The sequence below is a fragment of the Protopterus annectens genome, chromosome 10.part0, assembly GCF_019279795.1.
Source record: "Protopterus annectens isolate FY-2018-M chromosome 10.part0, PAN1.0, whole genome shotgun sequence".
Lineage (NCBI taxonomy): Eukaryota > Metazoa > Chordata > Ceratodontiformes > Protopteridae > Protopterus > Protopterus annectens.
Window position 1 is genome coordinate 715,087,149 of NC_056744.1, and position 22,655 is coordinate 715,109,803.

At 39.1% G+C, this 22,655-nt stretch overlaps 1 protein-coding gene across 1 annotated transcript in view; it reads left to right on the plus strand.

Annotated features, from left to right (window-relative positions):
- PATJ (PATJ crumbs cell polarity complex component) overlaps nt 1-22,655 on the plus strand; it is a gene marked incomplete in the record, with an annotated part of 2,990,875 nt that overhangs the window by 1,684,537 nt on the left and 1,283,683 nt on the right.

Below are 22,655 nucleotides of genomic sequence, written 5' to 3' on the forward strand. Positions count from 1 at the left end.
CAGCATGACCCTCAGATTGCATTTATTTATAGCTTTTATGGTGGTAATTTAGTCTTTGGAACACTGCCTAAAAAAGGCACTGTAGGGGTGGCAAGAGCCTGAGCCAGTACCTGGAAACCCAGGGATGACAGATGCAGGCCATCTCTGGCAAAGCGTTGAGGTCTGTCAGTCATGTCATCCCAAGCAAACAGATACAGGATCCCCTTAGAATGACCCCCAGAAACTTGGCCAGTTGTTGAAGTCAATCATTTTTTGTTTGTACTGCAGTATCATTTTGGGTGATGATAGGATACTGCTCAGGGCTAGTGTCATACCTGCCTGGGCCACATAATCCGAGAGCTCCACCATGTCTCTTTTCATGTAGTCCAGGGAGGTGCATCTCAGGTTATTCACACCCACATGGACAATAACCGAGTCATACTTGTACTTGTTGTGGAGTGACCTGAGTGCATGTGTTATGTGTCGGAGTCTGGCAGCTGATAGACAGCTGACTGTTACCTTCTCCTTATTCAATCTAGTGAGTGGGACATCTGTATGCCTCACTATTGAGTCGCCTATGATTAGTGTATTGGGCAAGGTGTTTAACCTTAGGGGCTTAGGTTGAGGGGCACACTGTGGAGCTGAGCTATGTGTCCTGTGGTTTGAGCTGTGTTGTGGTGGTTTAGTGCGCTTCTGTCTTGGAGATTTCTGCTGTTTGGGTAAATTTCTATTGAGTGCCTCCACAAAGGTGTGTGTGTGGTTTGTGTTTTTATGTGAGAGGTGGGTGTTCTGGAGGGCTATGTGTTTCATGTGGTGTGATGCAGGTGTTGACCTCCTATTGACCAGCTAGTCCGGTCTTGGCTGGAAAGTGCATAGCTTCCAATTTGGTGATATAAGTGCATCTCTCACAAGTCTGAGTGTTGGGACGTAAGAGGAGAGGGTTGTGTGTGTACATGAGGCAGTTGCTACACTGCCTCAGAATGCCCAAATGCACCAGGTTAATAGGAGAAAGCACAGGGAACTGCCCTTTAATCATGCCAGGAGGAGTGGTCATAACTACTAAATACTGCAGCTATTTCTGTGAAGAACGAATAGTGCTGATGGCTCTTAGGTGTGCTATCATAACTGCTATAAAAACCTGTTGAAGTGCAAAACGATTGGGCTATTTGACTTGCAAGAGAGAACTAGCAAGATCTAAGGGAAAAACTGAAGAGCAGACTTTCTGGCACCAGTAATAGTTTACTTCAGCTCGGCCCTGCTGAGCAGAGCTTAAACAATCGCAAACCCATGCAAACATGGACTTTTAAACCAGAAAGTTGAAAGGGATGGAAAAACTGCCCAAACGTTCTATAAACTACAATTTCTAAGCCAGAAACCATTCATCTTGTGGTAGATAGGCTACCTAGTGCTTACCTCTCCCACTGATAAGCTAGAAGGCTTCCCTACAACACCAAAAGGCTTGGGGGCTAAGAAGCTTACAAACAGTCCTGGATACAGCAAATCTGTATCAAAGTTGGGAAACAAGTGCAAACGTGGGCTTTTAAACCAGAAAGTTGAAGGGGGTGGAAAAACTGCCCAAGCGGCCACTAAACTACAATTTCTGGGCCAGAAACCACTCCTCTTGTGGTAGATAGGCTACCTAGTGCTTACCACCCCCAATGATAAGCTAGAAGGCTTCCCTCCAACACAGAAAGGCTTGGGGGGGGGGCTCAGATGCTTAACAACAGTCCTGGATACAGCAAATCTGTATCTGGACTACACTAGTAACAGGAAAGATGGGAAACAAGCTTAGAACCTTTTTTTTTTTTTTTTTTTTTTACAGGAAAACAGCTAAAACTGCAGTAAAACAATTCAAATGCAGGGTAAGTTAAATAAAAAAATTACTGAAAACATGCAGAAAGCAGTAAATTAGGAAAAAAATCAAAATGGAAGCCAGCAAATATATAAATAATTCAGTCAAGCAAAAATTAAGACAGTGCAGAACTCTGAACAGTTAAAAAGTGCCAAAATTGTACTTATCAGCTGTGTGTTTCCAGATTGCTGAGAAGCACACTCAAACTAAGAAAACTCACAAACTGGAACAAGAAAAGCGAGCTGAATGAACACAGGTCACCACACCACAAACCAGGAAGTTTGAACCGTTTATTGTTAAGCGCTTTTCGTCTTAGGCAGTCCCAAGACTTCTTCAGATAAAGTAAAAGCACACACGCCCCTTCTTTTTATCTTACACGATTAAAATGTTGCATCACACCATTGGTTAAAAACGTTGTCATTAATTATGCTAAAGAGCTTTAAATCTGAAGGGACGAGCCCATCCACTGTGAACAGATCACAACAGAGCTCGTATTTTTTATCAGGGATTGATATCAGAGTATAGGCAAAAAGAAATGCATAAAATAGCCCTAAGTGAAAGAACTATTCTGGTACAGTTTTTAGTTGAATTTAGAACAGAAGGTTCTGTTAAAAAGAGATAATTAATAGAGCATATAAAATAATAAAATAAATAATCAGTAGGGTATATAAAATGTTGCAGGATAACTGTAGGAAAAAGAGGAGGTTAGGACTAAAAAGAGAACAATTCACAAGAAAACAATGAGAGAACATATCTGTGGCTTCTAAATATGCAACAAACTCTAAGAAGGTTTAAGATTTTTGCCTGGAAGTGTTTACATAAGCATTTTTATACTCCAAGCATGCTACAAAGAATTTTTCGTCAGACAGATGGCAAGTGTTGGTGAGGGGAGAAAAGAGGTAACTGGAAAGTGTAATGATGTGACAGACTAAAAATTCCCTACAGAGTATTCTTTCAGAAATACTGGTTGAGCTAAAGGGTGTAACTAAGGAAATTCTTTTTTTGAGCTGGGATACAGAATCTGAATTGCCTAGACATAGTAAGGCCTTGTTAAATTTAATTCTGGTAGCTACCAAAAAAGCAATTACTAGAAACTGGAACTCAGAACCTAAAAAAGCTGTATTTGAAGTAGATAATATTGTAACAGAGATAAAAGGGCTGGAAGTAGGATCTTTAGAAAAGGGTAGGAGCAAATTACATAGCGAAAATGGAAATTGTGGGAGCAATACATTCAAAATAATGTTTAGAAGGAAGAGCAGGAATTGAGTGATTTATGTCATGTTGGACCAAAAGACAATTGTGGTAAGGAGAGAAAACATAGCGTATAATATGTACAAATGAAAAATGTTAATATGGTTTGTTTTCTTTTCTGTTAATGTATACGTGACTACTATGTCTTAAGTGATATTTTAATCAAGGTGTTAAAAAATCAAGAAATTTGCCAAACTAATAGGTGATTGTTCAAAAAAAAAAAAAACATGAATAAAGTTGATTAATATTGTCACTTCTCACTGTCTAGATCCCAGATATTCACATGGTCATCCTGGGTTGTCATCTAATGAATTATGTCAGTGTGCGTTTTCCATCTTTTGGGACAACATTAGAGAATACATGTGCCATAATTGATGAGAATGGGGCCTTAGTTGTATGAGAGTGAAACATTTGGGTTAAAAAAGTGGCCAGGTTATGTCTATTTGAAGTCAGTGTGTTTGAAACATTAAAGGCGTTATCAGTCACTCACAGACTTGAGGATGCCAGCAATGCAGGATTGGCAGTGCACTCAACTGTCAAAGCACCTTTGGAGGTTAGTAATAGTGTAGCAGCTTCTTTATATTCCCAGGCCTCTAGACATTCTGCCATCTTGTCACAGCTGGACAACACTTCCCTAATGCCCACATGGCATATGCCAATGCAAAAGTCACTTCCATGCAAAAGTATCCATCTGTTTGTTTTTTCAGGGTGCATAGCCTCTGGGCAGTCTGCAGTTTTCTTTGGCCATAAGCCAGCCTGTTATGCTGATAGACACCTGGCTACTTTTCTGGTGGAATGGATGTGTGCCTCAGGGATGCTTATCCTAGAAGTGCCTGCTGCAACGTTGTTTGATTACGTGAGTTCTTAAGAATATAAGGCAACATGACAAAGGGCTAATGTTCCCTTACTGCTAGAGCCATCCATTATAGCTGCACAACTTCCAGTAACAACGGAGAGCTGACCCTCTCCAGACTTGTCTTCTGATTGTAATATCTTTCTGGATGAGGTCCACAATCTTGCATACTCCTTGCATTTGCACTGTCCCTTGGAGTATAGTACAGAAGAAGAAAAGTCACTCTTCTTGGAGTTACCTCAGAATATGTCTGCTTTGGAGAAACCCCCAATGTTCATCATTAGAACCCTTCTGCAATAGCCCAAGCTGTATGGGATTCTGCCAAGGATTAGACATATGGCTAGCTTCCAATGCTTTAGGGTACCATCCATATGCTCATACATCTGTTGGATCTCAAGAGTGAGCTGGTATAAAAAGTAGTTGTATGGCCTCGAAAAATCAGAACTTTCTTGCTGTTGAAGATACCAGTGAGAGTGTCTCTTCACTGCATTTTCAAAGGATCTGTGGTCGACTAGTTTTGTCAGGTGGGCAGATAAGTACACTATTAGAGACTTCCTTTCTAATTATTGTGAGAATTTTGGGCCTGATTTTTTCAGGTATTTATACCTAAGAGAAGGGGAGGTGTCTGTGTAGTTCCCCGTTTCCCTATAAATATCACCACATATCCAATTTTTGCTTAGGGAAGGAACACAGTATTCAGTCCTGTTCTGTTTGTAAATCATTTATTCCCCATATCCTCAGAAGCAGACAAAGTTCTGTGCTACTTCATTTAGAAAGCCAAAGACTTAAATCTCTAACATTTATAGTTAGAGATCTGGTTTCTAGTTGTTTGGGCATCCTTCCTCCAATCCCAAGAGAAGAAAAGTTTGAAGAAAGTCTTTGGCTTCTTTTCTGACACCTTGATGTCTCAGCCTTTGACAACTGACTGTACTGTAGCCATGCATGAGCTTTCAGACCTCAGTTGGCTTCTCTTGATTCCTTTAACATTGTGTCTCAGAAAGCTACCTAGAGCCATTTGCTTTAGTCAAGGAAATCTCATTGTTGCTCGGACCAGAAGAAGAAGTGGACATCCATTGTTTGCCATCTCAGGTTGAGGAATCGGACATCCAGCCAGATGACCAGAAGTAAAGATATTACAGAAGAAGCGACGAGAGGGTCTATTATTGATGATGTTTTTTCTTTAGTGATGCCTAGGAAAGAGGATACATAAACTGAAGCACACCTCTTCTCGTCTTTCCAAGGAAGTTAAAGGAGTAATGGTTATCTCTTCTCAAAGGCTTATTTAAATGCCTTTCAGACCTTATAGTCAGGCTCTTCTCCTCAGACAAAATGAAACAGAGCCCTCACTACATCAGACTCTGATGATCAGGAAATGGGCTTGGATTTCGATTCCCAGGTGTCTACTCCAGAGAATTGGGAGTCTTAAGTCAGAGGAAAATATTTCTTCAGATTCCCTAATGGAAAAAATTATTCTTTTTGGATATCACAGAAGGAAAGAAAGAGACACATGAAAGAAATTTTTTTTTTTTTAATTTATTTATTTATTTTTTGCCTCCTAGTTAATTACCCTTCTGCTCTGACTCACCGTGGTCCTTCTTCCATCTCTTGGAATAAGCTAGCTACCTGTGTATTAACTTTGTTGCTTCCATATAATATTTCAGTTTAGAAGAGTTTGTCTCTCTTCTTTTCTTTCAGAGCCTGTGGTCACTGCATCATTCCTTGACCATGAAATGGCATTAGTTTTGTCACAAGACACAAGTCTGTGTAATTTTTACTGAGAATGCTGTCATTGTGCACTGTAAGCATGTTTAATATGTAGAGACTTGCTGTGTATTAGCTTTATCTGCATCAAATATGTGCCTACCCTGAGCTGGAGATCGATTGTGACATTCCCCCAAAGGTGTGGTCTCTGCACTCTTAGGACCACTTACTAAGTCTCCCATTGTCTTTTTCTTGACTAATATATTCACTATATATGGCAGTTACTTTGAGTCCCTAGCTTTTTGGTGCCTGCATTCAGTACATGAAAGAAAACCTGTTCTGTTTTGTGACTCCTTGTTAACTACTTTGTACCAGCTATAAACTGATTGCTGTCTGTAATAATCGTCTCTCCCATCGCTTCTTCTGTAATATCTCTCAGCTGTCCCCTTATCTCTGTATACCACTTATAACCCTGTACTCTCAATCTCTCTACATTCATACACAATTAAATTAGTACTTTTTTGTTACTACCTTCCTTTGCTGTACCTGTTCTATACTGTTAACATATAGTCCTCATCACACAAGTTATCCTCATTTATCCTCATTCATATCAGTATTCGCTATACCTGCCTGTTAGCCCTAACTATCAGTCTGTCATCTTACTGTACTCTACTCCTCCCATTAATCTTTACCTATAGCTGCATCCATCCACATTCTTCCCCTTACATGCTATCACCTATCCATACATCCTTCCAAATCCCAAATATACCACTACTTCATCTTCTATCACTAGCATTTGTCGCAATACTCCTACTGTCAACCAGCTATCACAAGTCTGTTTTCTGCTGTTACTTACCTACACCTACCACACTGTATGTAAACTGGAATACCACACCACATTTCTCTAATATCTCCTGCAGCCTACTCGACATTAATTACACCTGAAATACGAGAAAGCAGCACATACTGTACCATTGTTTAAAATCAAGTATAAACTCAAGCCCAAATATAAGTGATTCTTCAATAGACACATTGTTAACTGGACAATAGTACTGGGAGGGGATATACATCCAATCCTGGACCCACTGTTTTAACACTAGACCCCACCAACCCAGCCCTTCCACATCCAAAAAACAGCAGCAGGCTACCTGTCCAACTGCCTAGGACTTAAAATACTACTCAATAACTGAGTAAGTCTCTTTAACAAAATCACAGATGTTGATGCCTGTATAGCCCACTACTCTCCTGACCTCTTCATTGCCATAGAAACCGGGTTAAAGCCAATCATCAAAGGTACAGAAATACTCCCATCACATTATCATATACTCAGACGTGATAGAACCAACAAAAAAGCAGGAGGAGTTGCTGTTTTCTACAGAAACATTTTACATCTCTCCACTTACTGTGATACTGTGCCCACTTTCAAAAATGCTGAACATCTCATCTCACTCCTCAAACCAAATACTGACAAATCTCTAGCCATTGTATGTCTATACCTACCACCTGGTAGCAACATTCCCATCCTGTAAGAGATAATTTTCTGGATCTTGGCTAACATAAGACTGGAAACGATTTTGCTAGGAGACTTTAACATAGACTGGAAAAATATATCTCTGGAAAACCCAACACATTCATTTCAGCTATACAGCTTCTGTGAATTGATCAAGATTCCAAGTAAAATTAACAAGGCCACATGTAAAGAATCCATCTTAGATTGGACTCTAACATCTACCACAAACAATGTTGCAACAAGTGGCACCCTACCATAGTCTAAGAGACTACCATCTAAGATACATGATTAGAATCCTCAAACAGACCCGCAAGTTTCATCACTATAACATGATCGTCTGAGTAGGAGTATTGTGAGAAATGCTAGGGCTAGAAGATGAAGTAATGGTATATTTGAAATTTAGAAGGATGTATGAGTAGGTGATGGTGTGTGGTGGGAGGAATGTGGATGAATGCAGCTATAGGTAGAGATTAATGGGAGGAGTAAAGTAGAGTAAGATGATAGACTCATAGGTAGGTGTCGACACTGATAGGTAGGGCTAACAGGTCGGTATAGGGAAATATTGATATGAATGAGGATGAACTTGTGTCATGAGGAGTATATTAATATTGTAGAATAAGTCCAGTAAAGAAAGGTAGTAAAAAATAACTTGTCTCTTTGCTCACCTTAGTAAGTTCAGTAAAGAAACTTTTCCTTCCATCATGTTCCACATCAACTGAGCTCCACTTAAAACTTTTCTCCTTGATAAAGCAGTAGACACATTTAATACAATATTCTAAATATTCTGTCAAAACAAACACCATTAAGAACCAAAAAAACATTTAAAACAAACCTGGCCCTTGGTTAAGTAAAAAAAAAAAAAAAAAAAAAGTACTTTTTCATTATCAGGGCAACAGTTCTAATGAGTGCTTGGAATCTTAGCACACGCCCGCAATGATCGAACAGCTGCTGCTGATGTGGGTACCAGGCTGGGATTTTAGGTTCTGACTGCAGATGCAATTTATGTTTGGAATTTACTTCGTAGGCATTTAGTGTTTTTTGATTTCCCTTCTCAAGTGACAACAGTAAGACTTCTTTCCCTTAACGATACAGACAAGCAAAACGCTATCCTGGCACTGCAAAAAAGTCCCTAAAGCATGTTACTCATGTTAGACGAAGCTTGTTGGGCCTGCCTCACTCGGGAACTCATTTCAAACACAGCATAGATTTTTTGAATCCGGTTGTTTGCATCTCTGCCTCTTGTCATGCATCAAATCTGCTGAAATTGGCTACTTTTTACCACATGCTCTGACTGCAGACTGTCCATGCGGGTCCGTCCACCTTAAGAGATATTGTGAGAAAATAAGGAATTGCTCCTCTTTCCGACCACCTGCTGATTCTTAAGGGTTAGTGTGTTAATATCTGGAATGATGTCAGGCATATCTGTCAAGGTAAATTCACCTTTTGAGGTATTGTGAGAAAATAAGGAATTGTTCCTTTTCCTGACCACCTGCTGATTCTTGTGTTAATATCTGGAATGATGTCATGCTCATCTGTCAAGCTAAGCACACAGACAGTGGGTACAACACCTTGGAAAAATAGAAACATGTGCTGAACATGTGAAATGAACATGGGGAGAAAGGGCTTTGAAAAATAGGAGCATGTCTTGCCAATTTGAGCATGTAATTAGGATCACATTTCCATTACTTTTCCGTCTATATTTCGTGCCACGACTGGTGCCAATTATTTATTATGTGCACGCAAAATGTTGCGCTTATGTACTACACTGAGATGCCATGTTGCTTCTGTCAAACCAGACAAACACTGCAGCACATTAACCTCTGTTTCTTTCTTTTTCAAAACAATCGCTTCAGGGCTAACAGCTGTGTGATTATTACGTGCGCGAGCGTTAGCACGTTAGAACTGTTGTCCTGATAATGGAAAAGTACCAAAAAAAAAACCAACTTTTGCAACTTAATCTCTGCAACAATTTAGGTAGTTAAGGAATCATAGCAAAAAATAAAACAGGACAAAAAAGCCTATTATAACAGCACCCAAGATTCATTATCGAACAATGCAAAAAATAACATCTAGAAATCAATAAATACATTGCTTAGTCCCAGAAAATCAACCTAACCTAGGCCACCCCCAACAAATAACTCCCAAAGCATCGCTTCACAGTTTAACTCACATCCAGCCATTTTATTCTAATCACTGAAGCTACAGCAGACCTTCCAGTGCCACCCTTAAGACAACAGTCACTGCCCCTGACCAACTTCCATGTGAATACTTCATGCTCACTGCAGATAGTCTTGCATATACTATTTCAATTCTAATAAACTGTTCTGTCCAAGAAAATGCCCCCACCTTATAGAAAAATCCTATACAGTACAACTAGATAAAGGCATCTCATCAACCAAAATCACAAACTGTTGACCAATCACCATTCTCTTACCCTTATACAACGTCTTGGAAAGATGTATTCACTCTCAACTCATTGCATATACTACTCATAACTTCTTCTCTCCCTCACAGCATGGCTTCAGCCCCAATCACTAGACAATCACTGCACTTCTAAGGTACACATATATAATAAATCTCAATAAAAAGTCAGGTATTCTAGCCTCAGCCCCATTTCTGATCTGTCCAAGGTATTTGACCTAGTATAGCATCAAATTCTTCTAACTAGACTCTCTTCCTATGGGCTATCGCCTTCCTCACTTAACTCATTTCTTAGTTACCTCACTAACAGGTCCCAAGCAGTTAAATGGCAAGATGATTTCTCCTCTTTCCTTCCTGTATTTGTTTGAGTCCCACAAGGCTCCATCCTAGGATCACTACTGTTTAACTTATTCATCAACAACTTAAACCGTGTCAGTAACTGCATTTTAATATATGCTACTAGGACATTACCCGTGCATATATCTCCCTGTATTTAAAAAAAGTTGACATATACAACCAATTTAACAGTTATTTTTTAATCAAAACAGTTTGTAAATGATGTAACTGATGCTGAGTGCCTGAATAATGTAACTGTTCAAGAATGAAACTGACTGCAAATGAAACAATGAAAATGATGTTCACGATGTCTGTGTAATGGAGATTTTCTCCCCAGGCCTCTGCTGAAAAAGGGCAGTGCTCAGTCAGACTTTCCCAGTAAACAATGCTAATAAATAAACACATACATATTCAAGTGGGAAAAGGACATTTGATAGATTTGGAAAGAAAATGTATACTTCTTTCATCTTAGTCTTCCATACAATTGACTGACAAGCTCATGTGTCATTTATGAAAAAATTGTAGTTGCTGATGTTCCTTCTTCAGAGTCAAGGCATCTTTGTGCACTTTACTTTCCTCAGTAGCATAGGTTAGAAAGTTTTTTCTGAGATGCTCTTTTGATATTGTTGATGTTGTGTCTAAATCTGCTGCCTTTGGTTCAGTTATGTGGAGATTTGCTTGGCTGCACTGACATAATTTACCACAGGATGTTAAGGTAGAAAGTTTGAATGTTTCCCTGGATAAAGACATTTTGTTTGGAGACTCCTCAAAAAAAATTGATGAAAGGGGAAAATTAAAGCAAGGAGTTATGCAGTATTTTTTTATATACATGTAGACCCATTGACAGCAGTTTCATCGAATGCAAATAAATCGAGAGCCATTCACTAAAACTACGTATACTGAATCTCAAACACATACTTTTTTGCAAGGGACAAAGTTTCCTGCACCTTCAGTGTTGGTGAGACACACCCACAACCCTGAACGTAAATATTGCAATTCTGACATTGCACAACAGTGGAGAATGATGAAAGCTTTACCACTGACTGAAGTATTTTCAGTGAACAACGCTGAGTTAATTTGCCTGCATTGAAACTACAATCAATGACTTGAGTGGAACATGATTTTTCATTCTCCCATCCCCAGATAAAGCAGAAATGTCATTTCTAGTCCAGGGTCCTTTTATAGAAAGTCTTTTAAGGAGTCACAACAAAAGGCAGGGAGACAACCTTTTTTTAAAAGCAGTTCCAAAAAGAGAAGGACTGTCCAAAGGACAAGGGCATGGGCAATCCAAAAAAGCAGGCTGAGTATGCAGTGCATCAGTCTACACCCCTTCCTTCACCTGGAAAAAATATCTCTCGGCCTGTCTCGCAGGATAGTGTTTCTTGGCTGTCTCCTAGATAAAGTCCTCCTGATGGCTTCCCTTTCTCTGGACAAATTGGACTTTTATAAGAAACTATACTTGATATTTTCCATCTAGGATCCCATGAAAGATGGGGACTTTCTCATGATATTAGGGTTTCTCTCCTTTACAATTCTCATGATTCTCCTAGACAGATTACATATTAGAAAATCTCAGTGATTCCTCAAAGCATTCTGGACCCAACATCAGCAACACCTCCTTTCAAATTCTGATGCTAAATTTTGTCAAAAGGGAACTTTACTGGTGAATCAGTTATTCCCTTAGTTTGGGTCTCATCTCCCTCCCCCAACTCCTCCTCAGTCTGTAACCACAGATGTGTCAGATTTTGCATGAGGTGTGGTTTCCAAAGGGATGATAGTGCAGAGTCTGTAGAACCATCAGGACAAGAAAAATACATGAACTGCAAAGAAATGATAGCATTATTAACTGCCCTCAAGTCATTAAACAGTCTCTGGAATCCAGGGACTTTTTTTAGTCATTACATACAACCCCTTAGTCATGTGGTACTTAAGTAAGCAAGAATGAACTAGATCCTTTTCCTTTTGCAGATTAACAGTGCTAGTTTAGGAATTGGCCCTACATCTCAGTTTATCAGTACAAGTTACTTTCAGTCTGTCAGAAAAAAAAAATTGGCAGACAATCTGACTCCAAATGGGATTCAAGCATCAAAAGAGAAACTGGCTAGACTTAAAATGGCCTGCAAGGTCAGCTGGCTTAGTACTTAACCTATAAACCTACTAACAAGCTGAGCAGGACAGATCCCCACAAACAGAAGTTACATCCTGGGTTCTTTCAGGAAGTTGTCCACCTGTGTATAACACCTCAAGTAGATTTCTTTTCCTCCATTCACAAGACACAGTTAGAGGTTCTTTTCCAGGACTCCTTGCACAAAGGCATGGAAGACTGATTGCTTTTCTTCCTATAGATGGGAAAACTCCAGCATGCTTTTCCATCTATTTCTTTGATAACAAGGATCCCTTTAAAGATCCACAAGAACTCTCCATAATAGTATTGGTAACTCCATTTTGATCCAGGCAACAGTGGTTGTCCTTTCTTTTGAAAGTAGCCAGTGGCAGTTACCACAAGCTTTCTCACAGGATGGACCTACTCACACATGGCAGGTGCTGATACACCACAAAGTTCAAGTTCAACTCAGAGCCTGAATGGTAGAGTTTTAACTTTTAAACCCAGTTTTTGTTGAGGATGTGCAGTGGTTACTAAAAGGGGCTAGGAATCCTGCTACTAGACAATCCTAAATGGCTAAGTGAAAGAGACTTTCTGATTGGTGCCAAGGAATGAACCATGATCTTAACAGTAAGAGCACTATGATTCTGCAGTACTTGTGTGAGTTATTCACCTCCCTCCTTTCTTACTCTTCCATTAAGATCCATCTTTCAGTCATTTCTGCTTGTCTGCCTGTGAATCCTCCCCACATTCTTATACATCTCAAGTGAAACATATTTTTGAAAGGGTCATTACATATTCATCCTCCTAGAGAACTTTTTACATTTTTATTAGAAAAAAAAACTCGCACTTCTTCTTTTTGAACCAGCTTACTGATGTAAAGTTCTTAATACTCATTGCTCTAACTTCTGCTAGATGAATATCTGAGTTCCAAGCTGTTATGGTGAGGCATTCCTATCTCTTCTTTCGTAAAAAAACAGGGTATCCTTAAGAACCAAACTAAAAGTTATTTTAGTGAATCACTTAATTCCATCTGCCTGTGTTATTTCCTGAACCAAAAAAAAAATAATAATAATAATGGAGAGAAAATTCTACACACTCTGGATGCCACTGACTCAGTGCTCTTGTGTTCTAATTCTTTATTTTAAGCAGATGAGCTATATTAAAGGTCTGGAATACAAGACATGGAGTCTGAGAGACCAAGCTATTATTTTAATAATGATCATAAGAATTTACCCACAAGAGTACTTGGCTTTTTTAATACAGAACATCAGTGAAAGGGCAATCTGCATATAACTTGACAATATGAGACTGCTCCACATAAGATGACTCCCGGCACAACAAGAAAAGACCATAGCAGCACATATGGTAAAGTTTTAAGTCTCAACATCCAGTAATTGAGGTCAACCCATAAGATGCTGGGCACACAGACTATTTTGTATTTATGTATTTGTGGTGTGTGTGTGTTTGTGTGTATGTGTATATATATATATATATATATATATATATATATATATTTATTTACATCTATATACTATTTATATATATATATATATATATATATATATATATATATATATATATATATATATATATATATATATATATAGTCTGTCAAACCTGGATGATTTTTGTTGTGCATTTCCGTCTCTGTGTGCAGTAGCACATTGTAGTAACTTTCTTAACCATTCAGCCAGGCAGGGATGCCCGATGTTGGGCCAGGTTTTCTCTCTCTGACATTCATTTCATCAGCACAGACCTCCTCCAGTCATGGCCCATCAGGTCTCTTTTATATCGCTCATGTCCTCCTGCATTTAACCATTTATCATTTTTCTTTTCATCCTTGTACTCATCAGGGAGAAAATACATTCTACAGCATGCAGTGCAGGAGGAGGAAGAAGAGTTTAACTCCATCTTCCTTTGAGTCGTCTATCTGTATTAAGACAGAAAGAGATCCTTTTTGCAGAGGCTTGTCACTGTTAGTAATTATCATATGCAAGTTTCCTTCCATAGGATCACACAGTTGTGGAAGCCCTCAGAATAATAACACTTCCTGAACAGACAGACTCACTAGTATATATCCTTGAAGAAAAAGACTCCATTCTAGATTTGACCATAATACTATAGAAACTTTGGTCACCTTTGCCTTTGTAGCCTCTGGCCAGAATGTGATTTTTCTCTCTATGCTTTACACTTTGTGCTCGGAATTTTTGATGCTATCAGCAGGCATTTTGACTGCTGCCTTGTCATTCCTTGTACAGGAGAAGCCATTAACAAGGGGATTCCCACACATTCTTACTCCATTAATGTGTAATCATAAGGCTGAATCCCCTGACATTTCCTTATTGTAGTATAATTAGAAAAGATTACAACCCTTCCTAAGGTAAAAGGTTGTATAATTTGCCACATTGACAGGTTTATATTACTAGTGTCATGTTTCTTTACTGGTTTAATAGTAAAATAATTGTATTAGTTCACTGATTCTACAGATTAAAAAGCTGTAAAAAAGCAGAGCCGCCCATTTTGGCTGGTTGCACACCCATCACTTTTTCTTGGAAATGATGTTCGTGTCTGAGCCCATGTTAGCTGGCATGTACGTGGGTAATATCAGTGATGATATTAGTGTGCATCAGCATCGGCATGCATTTATCTCCACAGATTAAATGAGAGGCATCTCTACTCTTCAGACAGATTTTAACTCCTTTATCTGCATTGCAATCAGTATTGCAGTTCCATTCACTTGTATAATGGTTGTTGTTTACTGCAATTGCATTTTTTTTTTAGTCTTGGATCATGGCTTAATTTGATCCACCTTCCATCATTTGTCTTGTCTTCTGGAATTTCTGCAGGATCTGATACAAGAGAAAATGGATGCACTGTCTGAGAGAGCAAGAGAGTAAATAATACATAGCACATCCCTTCAAAAGCAGTATCTGCACTGAAGTGCTTATGTGTCTTCACATACTGCAGTGTATGTCTTGGTATCTGTAAGGTGCAACCCCAATGACTGGAATAAAAAGATTCTACTTTCTTCTCAGCCCTGGATTTACTCAGAGTGTCACCTAAACTGGTGGCTGCAGACCCACCCAACTCTCTCTCTCTCTCTCTCTCACACACACCAGTCTTCACTTAATTTGTTTCCAGTCACACAGGAGAGAATGAAAAGGAAGAATGGAACAAAAGTTTCCCCATTTTAGCCAAAGTTGGAAACCATCACTAATGATCAGTACTGCACAGTGTAATTTAAATACTTAAGTTGGTGCTTAGTCCCCTGTTCTATTGAGTAATCATTTAACCCCCTGGGAAGTGCTGGAACATGCCCACCTTATAATCTGTAAAGGAGCTATTGATCAGTTTGCAGAAGTAGTGTGAAGTGCGCTTTTCTTATACATGTCTAGTTCTCCAAATTAAAAAAAAAAAAACAGATTTGGAAAATTAGGTTAATATTTATGGATCTGGATCTGGAGTCACTTTTGTCTTGTGGATTTCATTGCACATCTCAAAGATAGATGTCCTCGTCCTTGCATTAGCAGTGTAGTGGATGGGATTTATTCCCATCCCACTGTTCTTCACCAAAACAGCAGATGCATGCCAGTCCTGGAACTGAATGTGTTCAAGTTTCATCTACAAGGGCACAAGAATCAGTTTGTCATTATCTTATTGAACTGTGTGATGCTTTCAGCAGACTTAAGAGATGTAACTGACAGTTACTGCTCGTACAGTGATGTATAGCAGATAGAGACTTCTGTACTTTTTCCTACAGTGGCAGTATCTACAGTTTTGTCCTTCTATTTAGGCTGTTGTCCGTGCCACAACTGCATGCTGCTGATCCATTCCTCAATGTGTGCTGCCAGGACCATCCATGTGCTTTATGTCTGCAGACTCCGTGGGACTACTACCTTTGCTTAAATCTTTGTCTTTATGTATTTCTGCCATATTGATCAAATCAGTCCATCTTCCATTGTACAGGATGCAGTTGGTATATCGTATCTGTTTGTTTACTGTACAGATTATGCTCACAGGTTGGGTTGGTTTTGTACAGTGTGTCTTATGATATTACACGATTTAGCTACACACTACACTGTACTGTTTGGGTTTTATGCTGTTTTACATCTTTAGTGTGAACACTGATCCACAGCTTCTTCAGTGTACTCTTAAGTCGCTGCATAACATCCTTAAACTTTTTGTACCTGATTGTAATGTATTATTCCTGCTATCACTCTTAAACAAGGCAGTTTTCACTGCCAAGATTGGAGATAGTGCACAGTCTCTATCAAAGCTGTACTGAGGCTCTGTTTTGTCTGTGCGGAGCTCTTGCACCACACCTTTGTTATGCTATGTACTATTTTTTTGTGCTCAACAGCAGAGAAGACTTTAATTTTTATTCGTGTCTAGTGGAGTGCACTGAGTTGTAAATCTTCACATTCTATGGCAGTCAGTAAGGAATGTACATTTTTTGTTGAGGGAGTTGTATTTCCTGCAACCCCTTTTCCCCACACCACTGATTGTTAAATATACTACCTCCTAGATTGTGCCAACTTGAAGAAAATGAAAATTTAGTTATTTAGTTTTCTCTGAGGTAAGGTAGTGTTGGAGTTGCTACCGTATAACCTTTATATTACACAAACCATTTAGCAGAAGTGTGCTTTGTTCATCTATTTTATGTACCTTTCTCTGTGTAATTGCCAAAAATGGACATGGTAGTTGAAATGGGATCTCATGGGTACCATTTTTAATAAAAGATTAACCAAATCTTTTTAAAAGCCCATTGCGTGGAGTCAGTTTGGCCTTCCCAGTTGGCCTTTTACATTGCAGTACTTCTGCATAAGGATAATTACATCCCCACAGTGTACTTTTCCTCTGCTGTGTTTCATGGGCAGGCATCTTGCTGATGTGTCTGTTCTTTCAGGATCCCCATCACAATGCATTAAACCCCCTCCTTGAAGGAAGAAAGTGTGTTGCATTTCTTAATTTGCACTGGAAGTTTGTTATAGAGAAAAGGTAGGTGTTTGATAAAATGTGCCTCTTCACTACGGTTTTGATTATTTGCTGAAACAAATTTAGATATCTGGTTCTAGTGTTAGGCGATTTTATTTGTTGAGATATGAGAGGTCCTGGACTACTGGATCCCTAGTGGCCTGAAAGGCAAGGTACAGATCACCTGTAAGGCATCTACAGGGCACCTTTGTTCAGCACTTTCAGCCTCTCATAGAAGCTCTTGTATTTTAAGCATGTAATCTTTTTAGGTGGGTACCTTTGGGATCTTTCCAGTTGCTTGATATGTTTAGTAAACTATATCCTAAAAGGGACACTGTATTGAATAATAGGTCTGATCAATGTGGAATACAGAGGGGGCAAAAACTACTTTGGATTTAGCTGAAATGCCTTTTGCAGTCAGCTGCTCCTGGTAAAAGGATTTCCTATCACTGTTGCATTGTGATGATCAAAGGCAAGGGTCTACCCTCATTCCACCATCTCTCCCACACTCATTTTGAAGCAGGGCATTGTCTATGCTATAAGAGGAATGAAGTGATTGTTTACCAAATGTAACAGTATTGCACTTTAGGACATTTAGTTTTAATCCATTTTTAGAGCATCAGTTGTGTGAGTTCCATTTGGAACATCTTCATATCAGAGGGGAACTTGAGGATGACGCCAAGTTTGTAGTCATCTGCAAACTTGTTTATCCACAGATCCCCATGTGTGTGTTTGTGATCTGTGAAGTAGATGCCAAACAGAACAGGTCCTTGAGGAACTCCACTGGTCACCTTCATGTTTGCTGAGGACATGCCTCCCACCCTTACTACATAGGTTCTATCTCTGACACAACGTGTTATCCAACTAACTACACAGGGATTGGTTTGGAGCTCATTTAGCTTACTTATTATATTAGCATGTGGTATGGTGTTAAGAGCCTTAGCTGCCTACTAGCTAAACATAACAGAACATAGTACTAATTACTGGCTTTTCTTTAAACAACCAGGGTAACCCTCATACTGCTACCGGCTCCTTCTTTCCAGACATTTAATTTCCTTTTGTTACAATTTTGGAATAATCACCTGACTTAATACTTAGTTTCCAGAGCCTTGATAGAATTCTCTTTGTTGGAAAGTGATAAATCATGAAAGATTCTGCTGTGGCTTTCTTTCACTCCTGTCTTGGTCTGCCAGGTTGTTCACTGGGCTCTCTGCAGTTGATATTCTTCACTGCTGAGTTGTGCTTACTGAGCAGTTTTATCCCTCATACTGTATACTGTAGAGGATTGTTCCTTTTTAGTCCCTCTGGAATTCTGCTTAATATTAGGTTTTTCCTCCTGGACTTCTGTTTGTGTCCACCAGGATTGCTTCCATGAGGTCCAGGGTATGCCTCATCTTCTGCCACCTTCACTCTGAGGAGCTTATTGACTACTCTCTGCATCTTGATGGCATTGGAGTGCTCATTAACTGCATCAGCTTCATCTGTTTGTCCATAATTTTCATGTCATTTTCAGTGTGGCATTCATTTTCTGCATTTCTTTGAAGATTGTTATTAGCTTCACTTCTAGTTCCTCTTCCCACTCAGTTCTCTTTGTCATATTACTTGACATTTATTTTCTGTTGGACGAGCGGGCTACTTGGTAGTACATTTCAGTGGATACATTTTTTTTTATGAGTTTGGCAAGTCATAGGCAGCTGTCTAAGTAATGTCACTTACTTAAATACTTGCAATGTCTTATTTTTTATACTTATTTTGACTTTATTAGTGGAGGTTTTTTTGCACTGGTCTGTAAAGCTAAAGATTTTGTCTGTCTCTCTTGATATGTTCTTGGCTTATTTGAACTTTGTGTTGCATCTCAGTTTTCTTCTGTACTTCTATGCTCGCTCTTCCAATCCGTTTTCTTTTGCTGGTGCCTTACGTTTTGTTCCTTTGAAAATAATGAGGTGAAAAATGTTAATATTTCTGACTGAACTTTGGCTACATGACCATCTTCAAACTACTTTTCATTTTGTTTGAGTCCTTCAACATTCTCCATTGTACGGGAGATTTTTTTCTCTTATTTATTTTGCTTTTTCCTTTTCTAAGGCCATCTTCTTCTTTTGGATTACTTTCATTGCCTTTTTTCCAGTCTGCATATTTATCTCCCCCACCAAAACATATTTGTCATACTGTATGCCGCCTCTTTTTAGTCCTTTTGTGCTCAGTTTGGCTAGGGCAGTTGATGCTTCATTTACATTTGCTTCATTTACCAGTGCAATGCATAGTTTCCCTGTTTTGTCCTCGTAATTTGGAGCAGTACTACGATTTGGCCACTGTTTTAATTTCTGTCATCTTTCCATTGCACTTGTCACTGTATCTTTTTAACAGATTATAATCTCTTTTTCTTTTTAGTAGACATCATGAGTGTGTGGATTTTAATAAGCAGCTCCTCATTTTGCCACTGAATTCCCTGTTGTAGCTTTTGGGCTCCATGGCTATGTTTACTTGCTGTTTGTCCAGTTTTCACTTTGTCTCATGCTTGCAGTCTTTCTGAAATGGTATCCATCCCTGCCCTTTTTAGCTGTCCTCTTTTGCTTGCTTGTTTTATTTCATTGATGAGATGAATCTTGCGTTGTCAAAAGATCCTTTACAAGAGTGACTCATTGAGGACATTTCCATCCTAGAAACCTATGAGCTAAGTGTAGCTAACTCTCTACTGAAATGTTGGCATTTGAAATACTGAGTCCCAACATGATGAAAAAAGCCAGAAAATCCAGAGGACTGTATAACAAACACCACTCTTCTCTCTTAAACAACGTTTTTGCAGGGGAAGCACCCACGCACCCCAAATTTATTTATACCAACTCCAGTATCACCATGCTTCTGAGAAAGGAGAATAGTCTGAGAAATGGCAATCTCAGACTTGGTATATACAAGTCTACATTTTCTGCCATTCAGTCTGCACATCTCAGGACTCTGCAAGTTGAGCTCTGAATGTCAAACAGTTGTCTTGTAGCAAATTAACCTAAGTCACATATGTTTTGAAAGTGGGAGAAAATCTCAGTCAAATGGTGCGATGCACAAATGCTGTCCAGGCAACATCCAAAGGCTCCAGTACAGTTTTGGACCATGGAACTTCATGGCAGCAGCATTATCAATCACTTACTCGGCAAAGTGCATTATTTCAATATTTTTTTTCATATGCAGTCACCTTTAAAGGTACAGGTGATGAGGAATGTTTTCCTGTTACAGCTGGTGGTACTGGTGTGTTATGGTTTATGTATCCATGATATCAACATAGCATAATGTCCATATTCTAAGTGTAGAAACTGATTGCAGTATATAACATATACAAAACAAAGTTGGGGTAAGTTAGCCCCCCTTGAGTAAAATATTTCCTTATTTATTTACTTAATTATTTGTTTGAATTTGTTTATTGTTGGTTATACAGTGATCCATTTTGATTGTCGTCCTGTCATAGTATGCGTTTCCAAAGGAATAAGAACATGAAAAAAAAATTACAAGATAAACTATATTGTACATACAATGAAGAATGCTGGAAAATTATATTGTTAGTTTAAATAATAATAATAATCATAGTAAAAGGTTTGTCCTCTACTGATGTGTTTTAAATGCCATTTGCTTTGATCATTTTTCACTTGTACTTTGACCCCCCCAAAAAAATGAGTGTAGTTCAGAGAACAGCTGTTGTCTACAAAATTTCATGTGTTGTAAGAAGATCTTTTTTATCCAAGTCATTGTTGATATTAATTTCTGCACTAGAAGTAATTGAGATATACTTCAGAAGTTTATCTGCTAACTCTATGTGGGTTGGGGTGGTTTTAAAGATTACAACAGAAATTTTAGTTTGTGTAATGCTTAATTTTAGTTTGTGTGATGCTTTAAGCATCAGTCTCTAAGGCAAGTTTATGAATGTGCGTTTTTGCTTCTCCCCAGCCTAAAAGAATATAACCTTAGTGGTAGTGTACTAGTATATGTGGGGTACATTTTAAATGAATGAACTGTAATGACCATCTTGGTACTTCTGGCGTTCACCATCATTCTCTCACAGCACTGTGGTTCATAGGTAGGTACTAGGCTATTAGCCCTAGGGCCTATATAAGCCTAGCCAAAAAAGGTACCCTGTCTTTCGCCACCCAAGAAAATTATTTTCCTGTGCCCCTGTCGAGCAGAGCCAAAGAGGTGATCCCCGGAGTGAATTTCCTATTTCCAATCCAATCATCAGCATTTTTCTTGGAGTGCTAATGAGGAGCTTTGTTTGGTATAGATAGGTAGTTTGTTCCAGAGTATGGGAAGTCTCTGGGACAGGACTCTATCCCTCCAGCACATTCTGTTTATTGTGGTGACAGGGTTTAGGTCCCTAGAGCATGTAGCTTGGAGGGATTGGGAGTTCTTTAAGTGGAGCATGTCCAACAGCTCTGGGTTTGACATAGCTTTGGATGTTAGGCAGAGATTGCCTCTGAGTAGGCGATATGCGACGGAATAAAGCTGGAGTTTTTTGAGAAGGTCTGCGTAGGGCATCTGTTTGAGGCCAGTAATCCTCTTTGTGAGGTATTTCTGTGGCCTTTCCAGTTGTTGTAGATGTCTTGTGAGGTACATACCAAAAGCGGCGTTGTACTCTATAATGGGGTCTAATGAGTGACGAGTAGAGGGGAAGAATAACAGATATTTGAGCCATGACCTCCTCATGACATTTCAAACAGTTATCCAGAACTGACCATTTCAATGATTTTTGTTGCAGTATTAGGGAGAATTCTCCAATCACTTGAGGTGCAGCAACACTGGCATTGATTGAACAGTCTAGTTCAGATGACATTTCACACTAGTGTAATTCATGCTAGCATCATAAACCTCTCTTTTGTGCTAGCTACAGTAATTCCTTTCTGTTTACTTCTGCCAGCCATCATCTTCCTTCTGCTGGTACAAAGACCTTGTTCCCCATAAGGTAATGAGCCACTCATAGAGAATTTCATTCAAGCAGCAATGAAGGGAAGGTGTTGCCTTATCCCCTACTATCCTTTGACAGTCTTCACTTTCTAGAACTACCCTCATCCAAGTGGTGTGAGAGTTTAGCTTCATCCCCCAAGACTAGAGTTGTCCACATTTAAGGCAACACCTTAAATGTCCCTAAGTTGGAGAACTGTATAGTAGCCCCATATTTCATGCTTCTTCACAAAATGTTCAGGGGGCTAGGGCTTTTCTATTAAGTCATAACCCTACTAATCTTGTATTTGATATGTGTGCTGCCAGTGCAGGGTTGTATCAACCTGTCATACGTGCACTTCTGGAAATATACCAGTCTGTACCTTGTACAGTATTTGATGTGATCACTCATGTCACTGGCAGTCCTGCTGCTGCACATGACCCTTGCTTCTTGTGGAGGCCAGTATACCAGCAGAACAGTTTACCTCCTCCCCCACTGAGATGGTTACTTACTACCATCTGCTTCTGCTTGCTGCTGTTGTGCATGTCCACAGTAACTATGATGAAAATGGCAAAAATTTTCTGCCCACTGCAATCGTGAATGCAGTGTTAAAACATGCCTGAAGTGTTACTACCAAAATACCTGACCAGGAATGAGTGGGATGATTCTGGAACCTAGAGAGTTGCAGTAGGCATGAAGGCATTAGTAAGTGTGAAGGTTTATTTTTGGAATATGTTTTGCACTAAA